This window comes from Bufo bufo, chromosome 5 (genome assembly GCF_905171765.1).
Source record: "Bufo bufo chromosome 5, aBufBuf1.1, whole genome shotgun sequence".
Lineage (NCBI taxonomy): Eukaryota > Metazoa > Chordata > Amphibia > Anura > Bufonidae > Bufo > Bufo bufo.
The window spans coordinates 144923282-144936944 of NC_053393.1; positions in this window are offsets into that span (position 1 = coordinate 144923282).

Here is a 13663-nt window from a genome sequence, read left to right on the forward strand (position 1 = left end):
AGCAGTTGAACAACATTCTCTTGTCCAAGAGATGGGGGAAGATATTTGGGTGGTCACAGGGTGGAGTCTATGGTGGGGGGCTGGGACATAGGAACATATAGGTGAAAGTTGGGAGTGGGGCTGGGGCTTCTCTTCCTGAACACCCATGGATGAACAGCATTTCAGGAGCAAGCTAAGTTATATTGTTGCGTATGTGGGTATGTATATAAGTATAATATCCCAGTAGACTTTATATGTGTACATATAGATACAAACCGGATTCCAAAAAAGTTGGGACACTATACAAATCGTGAAGAAAAACTGAATGCAATGATGTGGAGGTGCCAACTTCTAATATTTTATTCAGAATAGAACATAAATCACGGAACAAAAGTTTAAACTGAGAAAATGTACCATTTTAAGGGAAAAATATGTTGAATCAGAATTTCATGGTGTCAACAAATCCCCAAAAAGTTGGTACAAGGCCATTTTCACCACTGTGTGGCATCTCCCCTTCTTCTTACAACACTCAACAGACGTCTGGGGACCGAGGAGACCAGTTTCTCAAGTTTAGAAATAGGAATGCTCTCCCATTCTTGTCTAATACAGGCCTCTAACTGTTCAATCGTCTTGGGCCTTCTTTGTTGCACCTTCCTCTTTATGATGCGCCAAATGTTCTCTATAGGTGAAAGATCTGGACTGCAGACTGGCCATTTCAGTACCCGGATCCTTCTCCTACGCAGCCATGATGTTGTGATTGATGCAGAATGTGGTCTGGCATTATCTTGTTGAAAAATGCAGGGTCTTCCCTGAAAGAGATGACGTCTGGATGGGAACATATGTTGTTCTAGAACCTGAATATATTTTTCTGCATTGATGGTGCCTTTCCAGACATGCAAGCTGCCCATGCCACACGCACTCATGCAACCCCATACCATCAGAGATGCAGGCTTCTGAGCTGAGCGTTGATAACAACTTGGGTTGTCCTTGTCCTCTTTGGTCCGGATGACATGGCGTCCCAGATTTCCAAAAAGAACTTTGAATTGTGACTCGTCTGACCACAGAACAGTCTTCCATTTTGCCACACTCCATTTTAAATGATCCCTGGCCCAGTGAAAACGCCTGAGCTTGTGGATCTTGCTTAGAAATGGCTTCTTCTTTGCACTGTAGAGTTTCAGCTGGCAACGGCGGATGGCACGGTGGATTGTGTTTACTGACAATGGTTTCTGGAGGTATTCCTGAGCCCATTCTGTGATTTCCTTTACAGTAGCATTCCTGTTTGTGGTGCAGTGTCGTTTAAGGGCCCGGAGATAACGGGCATCTAGTATGGTTTTACGGCCTTGACCCTTACACACAGAGATTGTTCCAGATTCTCTGAATCTTCGGATGATTTTATGCACAGTAGATGATGATAGATGCAAAGTCATTGCGATTTTTCGCTGGGTAGCACCTTTCTGATATTGCTCTACTATCTTTCTGCGCAACATTGTGGGAATTGGTTATCCTCTACCCATCTTGGCTTCTGAGAGACACTGCCACTCTGAGAAGCTCTTTTTATACCCAATCATGTTGCCAATTGACCTAATTAGTGTTAATTGGTCTTCCAGCTCTTTGTTATGCTCAAATTTACTTTTTCCAGCCTCTTATTGCTACTTGTCCCAACTTTTTTGGGATTTGTTGACACCGTGAAACTTTGAATCAACGTATTTTTGGTTTAACCACTTAAGGACCACAGGTTTATACCCCCATAGTGACCAGGCCCTTTTTTACAAATCGGCACTCCACAAATTTAGCGGTTTATTGCTCGGTCATGCAACTTACCACCCAAATGAATTTTACCTCCTTTTCTTCTCACTAATAGAGCTTTCATTTGGTGGTATTTCATTGCTGCTGACATTTTTACTTTTTTTGTTATTAATTGAAATTTACCGATTTTTTTTTGCAACAAAATGTCATTTTTCACTTTCAGTTGTAAAATTTTGCAAAAAAAACAACATCCATATATAATTTTTTTTCTAAATTTACTGTTCTATATGTCTTTGATTAAAAATAATTGTTTGGGTAAAAAAAAAATGGTTTGGGTAAAAGTTATAGCGTTTACAAACTATGGTACAAAAATGTGAATTTTCGCTTTTTGAAGCAGCTCTGACTTTCTGAGCACCTGTCATGTTTCCTGAGGTTCTACAATGCCCAGACAGTAGGAAAACCCCACAAATGACCCCATTTCGGAAAGTAGACACCCTAAGGTATTCGCTGATGGGCATAGTGAGTTCATAGAACTTTTTATTTTTTGTCACAAGTTAGCGGAAAATGATGATTTTTTTTTTCCTTGTCACAATTCCACTAACTTGTGACAAAAAATAAAAATTTCCATGAACTCACTATGCCCATCACGAAATACCTGGGTGTGTCTTCTTTCCAAAATGGGGTCACTTGTGGGGTAGTTATACTGCCCTGGCATTTTAGGGGCCCTAATGCGTGAGAAGTAGTTTGAAATCAAAATGTGTAAAAAATGCCCTGTGAAATCCTAAAGGTGCTCTTTGGAATGTGGGCCCCTTTGCCCACCTAGGCTGCAAAAAAGTGTCACACATGTGGTATCGCTGTACTCAGGAGAAGTTGGGAATGTGTTTTGGGGTGTCTTTTTACATATACTCATACTGGGTGAGAGAAATATCTCGGCAAAAAGACAACTTTTCCCATTTTTATATACAAAGTTGGCATTTGACCGAGATATTTATCTCACCCAGCATGGGTATATGTAAAATGACACCCCAAAACACATTGCCCAACTTCTCCTGAGTACGGCGATACCACATGTGTTGTCACTTTTTTGCAGCCTAGGTGGGCAAAGGGGCCCACATTCCAAAGAGCACCTGGGCATTGCCTATAGCACAGACCTGTCACTTACCAGTAGGAGGAGTGCCCGGCCGGTCACAGACATCGCAGCTCGCAGGTAAGTATAATGCTTCTAAAAATTGCTAAGTAACCATGGCAACCAGGACTGCAGTAGCGTCCTGGTTGCCATGGTTACCAATCGGAGCCCCAGCGATTAAACTGGGACTCCGATCGGAACTCTCCACTGCCACCAATGATGGGGGAACGTGATTTTAACTGGGGGGGGGGAGAGGTGAGGCCAAACTGGCCACCAATGATGGGGGATTCGGAACGTGATTTTAACAAGGGGGGGGGGGAGGTAAAGCCGCACTGGCCACCAATGATGGGGGATTCGGAACGTGATTTTATCAAGGGGGGAGAGGTGAGACCGCTCTGGCCACCAATGATGGGGGATTCGGAACGTGATTTTACCTGGGGGGGGGGGGAGATGTGAGGCCGCACTGGCCACCAATGATGGGGGATTCGGAACGTGATTTTAACAAGGGGGGGGGAGATGTGAGGCCGCACTGGCCACCAATGATGGGGGATTCGAAATGTGATTTTAACTGGGGGGGGGAGGCCGCACTGGCCACCAATAAATATAATATTGGGGAGGGAGGGGGTCTGCCCCCTCCTGCCTGGCAGCACCTGATCTCTTACAGGGGGCTATGATACGCACAATTAACCCTTTAGGTGCGGCACCTGAGGGGTTAATTGTGCGGATCACAGCCCCCTGTAAAAGATCAGGTGCTGCCAGGCAGCAGGGGGCAGTCATGTACACAGTTCTCAGTATATTCTAACTTGAAGCGTCCCCATCACTATGGGAACGCCTCTGTGTTAGAATATACTGTCAGATATGAGTTTTCACGAAGTGAAAACTCATATCTGAAAAAGCTTTTATTTAGACGGATCTGCGGATCCGTCTGTGTGAAAGTTGCCAATGGCCACGGATCACGGATGCCAATCTTGTTTGCATCCGTGTTTTTTCACGGACCCATTGACTTGAATGGGTCCGTGAACTGCTGTCCGTCAAAAAAATAGGACAGGTCATATTTTTTGGACGGACAGGAAACACGAATCACGGCCGCGGATGAACAACGGTGCATTTTCCGAGTTTTCAACGGACGCATTGAAAGTCAATGGGTCCGCAGAAAATCATGGAAAACGGAACAACGGTTGTGTGCATGAGGCCTTATATTGAGCATACAGTGTATGATATTTTTTTTTTCCGTTCAGCCTCTGAAAGTAAAAATGAACGGCACAGATTTCTTCATTCGCATTGATCAATGTGGATAAAAAAATTTCTGCCCAAAAAAAAAAAGGAGGGGAAAGGCGTCTGTCAGGACATAGGAGCTCCGCCCAACATCCAAACCCACTTGGCCCGTATGCCCTGGCAAACCCGATTTCTCCATTCACATCAATCGATGTGGATGAATAAATCATTGCCGGGATTTTTTTATTTTTTATTTTATATACAAAGTGTTTGCCAAAGCATATGAACACCGCGCCCCTCAGCTCATATGCCTCGGCAAACGTATCTTTTACTGCAGAGGAGAAATCTCGTCTTGCAGCGCCGCATACACCGACTTTTGTGTAATCTGACAGCAGCGCAATGCTTCTGTCAGAATGCACATCAGTGCTGCAGCTGGTTCATCGGTTGGTCCACCTAGAAGGTAAAAAAAACAAAACAAAAAAGAAAAAAAACAGGCCACAACGCAATAAATTTATTAACTTTATAATAACATTTGAACGGAACATATAAACTTTATTTAACTTTTTGAACAGAACGTTAACTTTTTTGCTTACCGGTGATTTTTTTTTTTTACTTTTATAGGACAAACCTCTCCTTCCCCATGGGACAATGTGCAAAGCGCAAATCGCCCAAAGATGTGGCGAAGTACATTATGCACTTTGTCCCAGGTGAAAGGAGAGGTTTGCAGCAGCTGTGAGTGAAAGGGCCCTAATAGCCCTGTGTGCCTGTCCTTTGAGATGCTAAGTGTACCTGTGTGTGGTACTTCCGGAAACACTCCCCAAAGCATAGGGCAGGGTGGTCAGGACAGTCAGGACAGAAATAGCGGGTGTCACGCCTTATTCCACTCCTGCTACAGACACATCTTTTTCGGGGTGGCGCTTGGGTTGAGGTACCAGAAACGACACTGGGGAAATGTCGCTCGTGTAGACGGCTCACTACACTGGTGGATGGGGCCACGGAACCTCCTGGATACAGGAGGTTCTCGATGATCTCTTCCTGAAATTTGAGGAAGGATCCTGTTCTCCCAGCCTTACTGTAGAGAACAAAACTATTATAGGCAGCCAATTGAAATAAATATACAGACACCTTCTTATACCAGCAACTGGTGCGTCGGGAAACTAAATAAGGAGCCAACATCTGGTCATTGAAGTCCACCCCTCCCATGAGCGAATTATAGTCGTAGACCGAGAGGGGCTTTTCAATGACACTGGTTGCCCGTTCTATTTGTATTGTCGTGTCTGCGTGAATGGAGGAGAGCATATAAACGTCACGCTTGTCTCTCCATTTCACCGCGAGCAGTTCTTCGTTACACAAGGCAGCCCTCTCCCCCCTTGCAAGACGGGTGGTAACGAGCCGTTGGGGGAAGCCCCGGCGACTAGGTCGCGCAGTGCCACAGCAGCCAATCTGTTCTAGGAACAAATGCCTGAAGAGGGGCACACTTGTGTAGAAATTGTCCACATAAAGATGGTACCCCTTGCCAAATAAGGGTGACACCAAGTCCCAGACTGTCTTCCCACTGCTCCACAGGTAGTCAGGGCAACCGACCGGCTCCAGGGTCTGATCTTTACCCTCATAGATCCGAAATTTGTGGGTATAGCCTGTGGCCCTTTCACAGAGCTTATACAATTTGACCCCATACCGGGCGCGCTTGCTTGGGATGTATTGTTTGAAGCCAAGGCGCCCGGTAAAATGTATAAGGGACTCGTCTACGCAGATGTTTTGCTCAGGGGTATACAAATCTGCAAATTTGGTGTTGAAGTGGTCTATGAGGGGCCGAATTTTGTGGAGCCGGTCAAAAGCTGGGTGGCCTCTGGGACGAGAGGTGCTGTTGTCGCTAAAGTGCAGGAAACGCAGGATGGTCTCAAATCGTGTCCTGGACATGGCAGCAGAGAACATGGGCATGTGATGAATTGGGTTCATGGACCAATATGACCGCAATTCATGCTTTTTGGTTACACCCATGTTGAGGAGAAGGCCCAGAAATTTTTTTAATTCGGAAACTTGGACGGGTTTCCACCGGAAAAACTGGGCATAATAGCTTCCCGGGTTGGCGGCTATAAATTGAGTGGCATACCGATTTGTTTCTGCCACGACTAAGTCCAAGAGCTCCGCAGTCAAGAACAGCTCAAAAAATCCCAGTGCCGAACCGATCTGAGCTGTCTGAACCCGAACTCCAGACTGGGCAGTGAAAGGGAGAACTACAGGTGCGGCTGAAGTTGGGGGCTGCCAATCAGGGTTTGCCAGCACCTCAGGGACTCTAGGGGCTCTACGGGCCTGTCTGTGCGGTGGCTGCGACGGGGTAACTACTTCACCATGTTGTACGGCAGTGCTGGTACTAGGTCCAGGATGGGCTGCGCTGCTGGTGTATGCCTCACCACGTAATCCGACAGCGCCAGCCCCACTCTGCTGCACTTGAAGCGGATCCTGCGCAACCTGTGATCTAGCAACACGGGGCCGGGTACGCCTGGTGGTATCAGGGACCTCAACCTCCTCGTCCGAACTTTGGGTCAGACTGCCACTGCTTTCTACAGGTTCATATTCTGACCCGCTAGATTCGTCAGATGAGGGTTCCCATTCCTTATCCGACTGGGTCAGAATCCTGTAGGCCTCTTCAGAAGAATACCCCTTGTTTGCCATTTGGTCAACTAAATTTAGGGGTATTCCCTGAGACTACCCAAGAAAAAAAGCAAGCCTGTCTTACAAATGGGAGGCTAGCGAAGTACCGGAAGCCGCTGCGATTGATAAAAAATATCAAAACTGATTTTTTTTTATCGCCGCAGCGCTTGTGAAGTGATTGTGCAGTGATCAAAAAATATAAAAAAATTTGCCACTGCGGCGGGGCGGGCGTGGGTGAACGCACGTGTGGGCGACCGATCAGGCCTGATCGGGCAAACACTGCGTTTTGGGTGGAGGGCGAACTAAGGTAACACTAATACTATTATAGATCTGACTGTGATCAGTTCTGATCACTTACAGATACTATAAAAGTACAAATGCTGATTAGCGATACGCTAATCAGCGAATAAGTGACTGCGGTGCGGTGGGCTGGGCGCTAAACGATCGCTAACTACCTAACCAAGGGGCCTAAACTATCCTAAAACCTAACAGTCAATACCAGTGGGAAAAAAATGTGACAGTTTACACTGATCACTTTTTTCCCTTTCACTAGGTGATTGACAGGGGCGTTTAAGGGGTTAATTGGGGTGATGGGGGGGGTGATCTGGGGCTATGTGTGGTAGTGGTGTGTACTCACTGTGATCTGTGCTCCTCTGCTGGGACCAACCGACGAAAAGGACCAGCAGAGGAGCAGAGAAGCCATTTAACACCTTATATTTATAAATATAAGGTGTTAGATGGCTTCTGATTAGATTTTTTGAAAATCATCAGCCTGCCAGCGACGATCATTGGCTGGCAGGCTGATGACGAACTTGTCCTGTAACTTTTGCCGGCCCGCGATGCGCATGCGCGGGCCGGCTGTGAGCGTAATCTCGCGTCTCGCGAGATGATGCGTATATGCGTGACTCTGCCTGAGACTACCGCCTCCGGAACGCGATCCTGCGTTAGGCGGTCCGGAGGTGGCTAGACAGACTGTCTAAAACCTCTGTCATCTTTATGATTAGTAAATCTGGACCACTGTGTTTCAGAATTAGACCATATTCACACAGTCAGTGTTTGGTCAGTGATTTTTATCAGTGTTAGGCCTCATGCACACAACCGTTGTGTGCATCCGTGGCCGTTGTGCCATTTTCCGTTTTTTTTTCGCGGACCCATTGACTTTCAATGGGTCTGTGGAAAAATCGGAAAATGCACCGTTTTGCAGCCAAGACCGTGATCCATGTATCCTGTCCGTCAAAAAAATATGACCTGTCCTATTTTTTTGACGGACAACGGTTCACGGACCCATTCAAGTCAATGGGTCCGTGAAAGAACACGGATGCACACAAGATTGGCATCCGCGTCCGTAGGTTACTTTCATACAGATGGATCCGAAGATCCTTCTGCATAAAAGCTTTTTCAGAGATGAGTTTTCACTTCGTGAAAACTCATATCCGGCAGTATATTCTAACACAGAGGCGTTCCCATAGTGATGGGGACGCTTCTAGTTAGAATATACTACGAACTGTGTACATGACTGCCACCTGCTGCCTGGCAGCACCCGATCTCTTACAGGGGGCTGTGATCCGCACAATTAACCTCTCAGGTGCTGCACCTGTGGGGTTAATTGTGCATATCATAGCCCCCTATAAGAGAGCAGGGGCTGAGTTCCGATCGGAGTCCCAGTTTAATCGCTCTGGGGCTCCGATCGGTAACCATGGCAACCAGGACGCTACTGCAGGCCTGGTTGCCATGGTTACTTAGCAATATTACAATATTAGAAGCATCATACTTACCTGCTGCGCTGTCTGTGACCGGCCGGGAGCTCCTCCTACTGGTAAGTGACAGATCATTAAAGGGAACCTGTCACCTGGATTTTGTGTATAGAGCTGAGGACATGGGATGCTAGATGGCCGCTAGCACATCCGCAATACCCAGTCCCCATAGCTCTGTGTGCTTTTATTGTGTATAAAAACCGATTTGATACATATGCAAATTAACCTGAGATGAGTCAGAGCTTGAAAATATGACTCTTCTCTGGTCACACAAGTAAGATATGACTCTTTTATGTTAATTTGCATATGTGTCAAATTATTTTTTTTTTTACACAATAAAATCACACAGAGCTATGGGGACTGGGTATTGCAGATGTGCTAGCGGCCATCTAGCAACCCATGGCCTCAGCTCTATACCCAAAATTCCGGTGACAGGTTCCCTTTAAGCAATGCGCCGCACAGACCTGTCACTTACCAGTAGGAGGAGCTCCCGGCCGGGCACAGACAGCGCAGCAGGTAAGTATGATGCTTCTAATATTGTAATATTGCTAAGTAACCATGGCAACTGGGCCTGCAGTAGCGTCCTGGTTGCCATGGTTACCGATCGGAGCCCCAGCGATTAAACTGGGACTCCGATCGGAACTCTCCGCTGCCACCAATGATTGGGGGGGGGGCCGCACACTGGCCACCAATGATAATACAATAGAGGGAGGGAGGGGGGGCCGGGGCCACACACTGGCCACCAATGATATTGCAATAGAGGGAGGGAGGGGGGCCGGGGGAGGCGGCACACTGGCCACCAATGATAATACAATAGAGGGAGGGAGGGGGGGCCGGGGGAGGCGGCACACTGGCCACCAATGATAATACAATAGAGGGAGGGAGGGGGGGCCGGGGGCCGCACACTGGCCACCAATGATATTCAAACTGGGGAGGGAGGGGGGTCTGCCCCCTGCTGCCTGGCAGCCCCTGATCTCTTACAGGGGGCTATGAACCTCAGGTTAATTGTGCGGATCACAGCCCCCTGTAAGAGATCGGGTGCTGCCAGGCAGCAGGGGGCAGTCATGTACACAGTTCGTAGTATATTCTAACTAGAAGCGTCCCCATCACTATGGGAACGCCTCTGTGTTAGAATATACTGTCGGATATGAGTTTCACGATCTAACTCATATCCGACAGTATATTCTAACATAGAGGCGTTCCCATGGTGATGGGGACGCTTCAAGTTAAAATATACCATCGGATTGGAGAAAACTCCGATCCTATGGTATATTAACTCCTGACTTTACATTGAAAGTCAATGGGGGACGGATCCGTTTGAAATTGCACCATATTGTGTCAACGTCAAACGGATCCGTCCCTATTGACTTGCATTGTAATTCAGGACGGATCCGTTTGGCTCCGCACGGCCAGGCGGACACCAAAACGACTTTTTTTTCATGTCCGTGGATCCTCCAAAAATCAAGGAAGACCCACGGATGAAAAAACTGTCACGGATCACGGACCAATGGAACCCCGTTTTGCGGACCGTGAAAAAATACGGTCGTGTACATGAGGCCTAAGGCCTCTTTCACACGGGCGTTGCGGGAAAATGTGCGGGTGCGTTGCGGGAACACCCGCGATTTTTCCGCGCGAGTGCAAAACATTGTAATGCATTTTGCACTCGCGTGAGAAAAATAGCACATGTTTGGTACCCAAACCCGAACTTCTTCACAGAAGTTCGGGCTTGGGATTGGTGTTCTGTAGATTGTATTATTTTCCCTTATAACATGGTTATAAGGGAAAATAATAGCATTCTGAATACTGAATGCATAGTAAAACAGCGCTGGAGGGGTTAAAAAAAATAAAAAAATAATTTAACTCACCTTAGTCCACTTGTTCGTGATGCCGGCATCTCCTTCTGTCCCCTTTACTGAATAGGACCTGTGGTGAGCATTAATTATAGGTCAAGGACCTTTGATGACGTCACTCCGGTCATCACATGGTACGTCACATGATCTTTTACCATGGTGATTCACCTTGATTTTTGGAGGATCACCAGACATGAAAAGTGAAAAAAAAATCTAAGTCAAGTTTGCCTTGAAAATGATAGGAAAAAAACGGACACGGATCACAGACGCAGATGACAATCTTGTGTGCCTCCGTGTTTTTTCACGGACCCATTGACTTGAATAGGTCCGCGAACCGTTGTCCGTGAAAAAAATAGGACAGGTCATATTTTTTTGACGGACTGGAAACACGGATCACGGACGCGGATGACAAACGGTGCATTTTCCGAGTTTTCAACGGACCCATTGAAAGTCAATGGGTTTGCAGAAAATCACGGAAAACGGAACAACGGACACGGAACCCAACAACGGTCGTGTGCATGAGGCCTTAGGCCTCATTTACACGACGGTGGTTCGGTTCCGCATGCGAGCCACATTTTTTGCAGTTCGGGTGCGGACCCATTCACTTCAATTGGGCTGCAAAAGATGCGGAAAGCACTCCGTGTGCTGTCCGCATCTGTGGCCCCGCAAAAATTATGTCATGTCCTATTCTTGTCCGTTTTGCGGAAAAGAATAGCCATTTCTATAAAGGGCCGTCCGTTCCGCAAATTGTGTGAGGCACATGGGCGGCATCCATGTTTTGTGGATCTGCAATTTGCGGACTAGATTCGTGTGAACAAGCCCTTTGTGATCTAAAACCAGGAGTGGAGACTACACAGAGATAAGGTATAATAGAAAGATTGTTACTGTGTTTCTGGCCCACACTTGATTTTGGGTCACAATAACCGAGATTCAAACACTGATGTGTAAAAAAGGCTTTAGGCCCCTTTCACACGGGCGAGTATTCCGCGCGGATGCGATGCGTGAGTTGAACGCATTGCACCCGCACTGAATCCCGACCCATTAATTTCTATGGGGCTGTTCATATGAGCGGTGATTTTCACGCATCACTTGTGCGTTGCGTGAAAATCACAGCATGCTCCTCTTCGTGCGTTTTTCACGTAACGCAGGCCCCATAGAAATGAATGGGGTTGCGTGAAAATCGCAAGCATCCACAAGCAAGTGCGGATGCGGTGCGATTTTCACGCACGGTCTCTAGGAGACAATCGGGATTTTACCATGGTGATAGATCATGTGATGACCGGAGTGACGTCACCACAGGTCCTGTTCAACAAAGGAGACAGACGAGAAGCCGGGCAGCGCGATCAAGTGGACTAAGGTGAGTTAAATTATTATATTTTTTTTTAACCCCTCCAGCGCTATTTTACTATGCATTCTGTATTCAGAATGCTATTATTTTCCCTTATAACCATGTTATAAGGGGAAATAATACAATCTACAGAACACCGATCCCAAGCCCGAACTTCTGTGAAGAAGTTCGGGTTTGGGTACCAAACATGCGCAATTTTTCTCACGCGAGTGCAAAACGCATTACAATGTTTTGCACTCGCGTGTTCCCGCAACGCCCGTGTGAAAGGGGCCTTAGGGAAACAAGTTCAGGTAAGATCCTGCCACCTGGTGGTAAAATATATGAAATGACTAGGTTTAGAAATTAACTAGTCCCTTATGAAAATGTTTGTAAATTGGTGCTATATAGCACCACCATGTGGTAAAGATGTGAAGTTCAGGCTGCTGTACACCATAAAAATAAAGGCTTAAAAGTACAGTAAAAAATTCTACTTATAAACAGTTCTACAAAAAAACAAGTAAATTGTCAGATAATTGCACAAATTAGCAAAATATAATCACTGCCTATACAATGTAACAATTTGCAGCAGTGTGAAAGCAAAACTACTGTTGTTTGTGACAGTTTTCAGCCTATATATATATAGAGATAGAGAGAGAGAGAGAGAGAGAGAGAGAGAGAGATCCACCATTCACAATTGGTGATATCACAGCCTATCTACTCCTTCCTGATCTCTGCACAGGTCACAGAGCATGCCTAGAAATCTCTCCGATAGAAGTCAATGCGGTCCCCTCCTGACCATTGTGTCTATGGACCATGTGACTGCCGTAAAGTGTATCTTGAACAATAGCTCGGGCAAGAGAGCTGCCCCCTCCCCCCCCAAATCATGTCCAGGAAATAGAATTAAAAAATCTACAATCGGAAAATAAAAACAGATTGCAAAAAAGGATATGTGTCGCCATAATAAACCTTATCCCATATGGAGAATGGGGTAACGGAAAAAAAATGTAAATGGCCAATTTCCACGTTTTTTCATCAATTTACTTAATAAAAAAATGGAATAAAAATGGATGAAAAAGTTATGCACACCCAAAATGGTATTAGCAACAATGAAAGATCGTCCCGCACAAAATGAGCCCCCACTCATCTCTGCAGACCTAACTATAAAAAAGTTATGGGGTCACAATACAGTGATGACAACAAAAAATAATTTTTTTCAGATTTTATATATTTTTTTCAATATTAAAATGACAGAAAAACTATACATATGTGGTATTACCATAATTGTACTGATTTGGAGAATGAAGAGCAAAAGTCAGTTTTATGGCATAGTAAAAACAAAACCCCTAAAACTGTGGTGGAATTGCATTTTTTTTTCTTTTTTTTAATCCACCCCATTTGGAATTTTTTTCCTGCTTCCCACTACAATGTAGGCAATATTAAATGGTGGCATTACAAAAGTACAACTTGTCCCGCAAAAAAAAAAAGCCCTCATACAGCTATGACAGCAGAAAAAAAAAAGTTACGTCTCAGGGAAGGCTGGGAACGAAAAACAAAACAGAAAAATCGCTGCATCAGGAAGGGGTTAAAAAAAACCCTCTTTCATGCACAAAGATTTGATTTGTCACAGACATTTTGGTGAAAAATCCATTCTTTCCATCTGCTTGGAGTTGTACCTGCAGCAGTGCATGGATTTCATCACATCCCATTCAATTCTGTAATATACCCCTAAGGGCTCATTCACACGGCCATAGGTGGTCCCCAATGCACGGGCAACCTCCGTACGACCCCCGGGAAAAATCCAGACCTATTCAACTTGAATGGGTCTGCATTCGTCCGTTCTGCAAGTTCTATCTTTTTGCGGAACGTAAGTGCGGAACAGAACCTCACGGAAGCACTCCGTTCCGTATCTCCGGACCCATTAAAGTGAATGGGTCCGCATCCGTGATGCGGAATGCACACGGAACAGTGCCCGTGTATTGCGGATCCGCAAACTCGGGCCGCATTCTTGTGA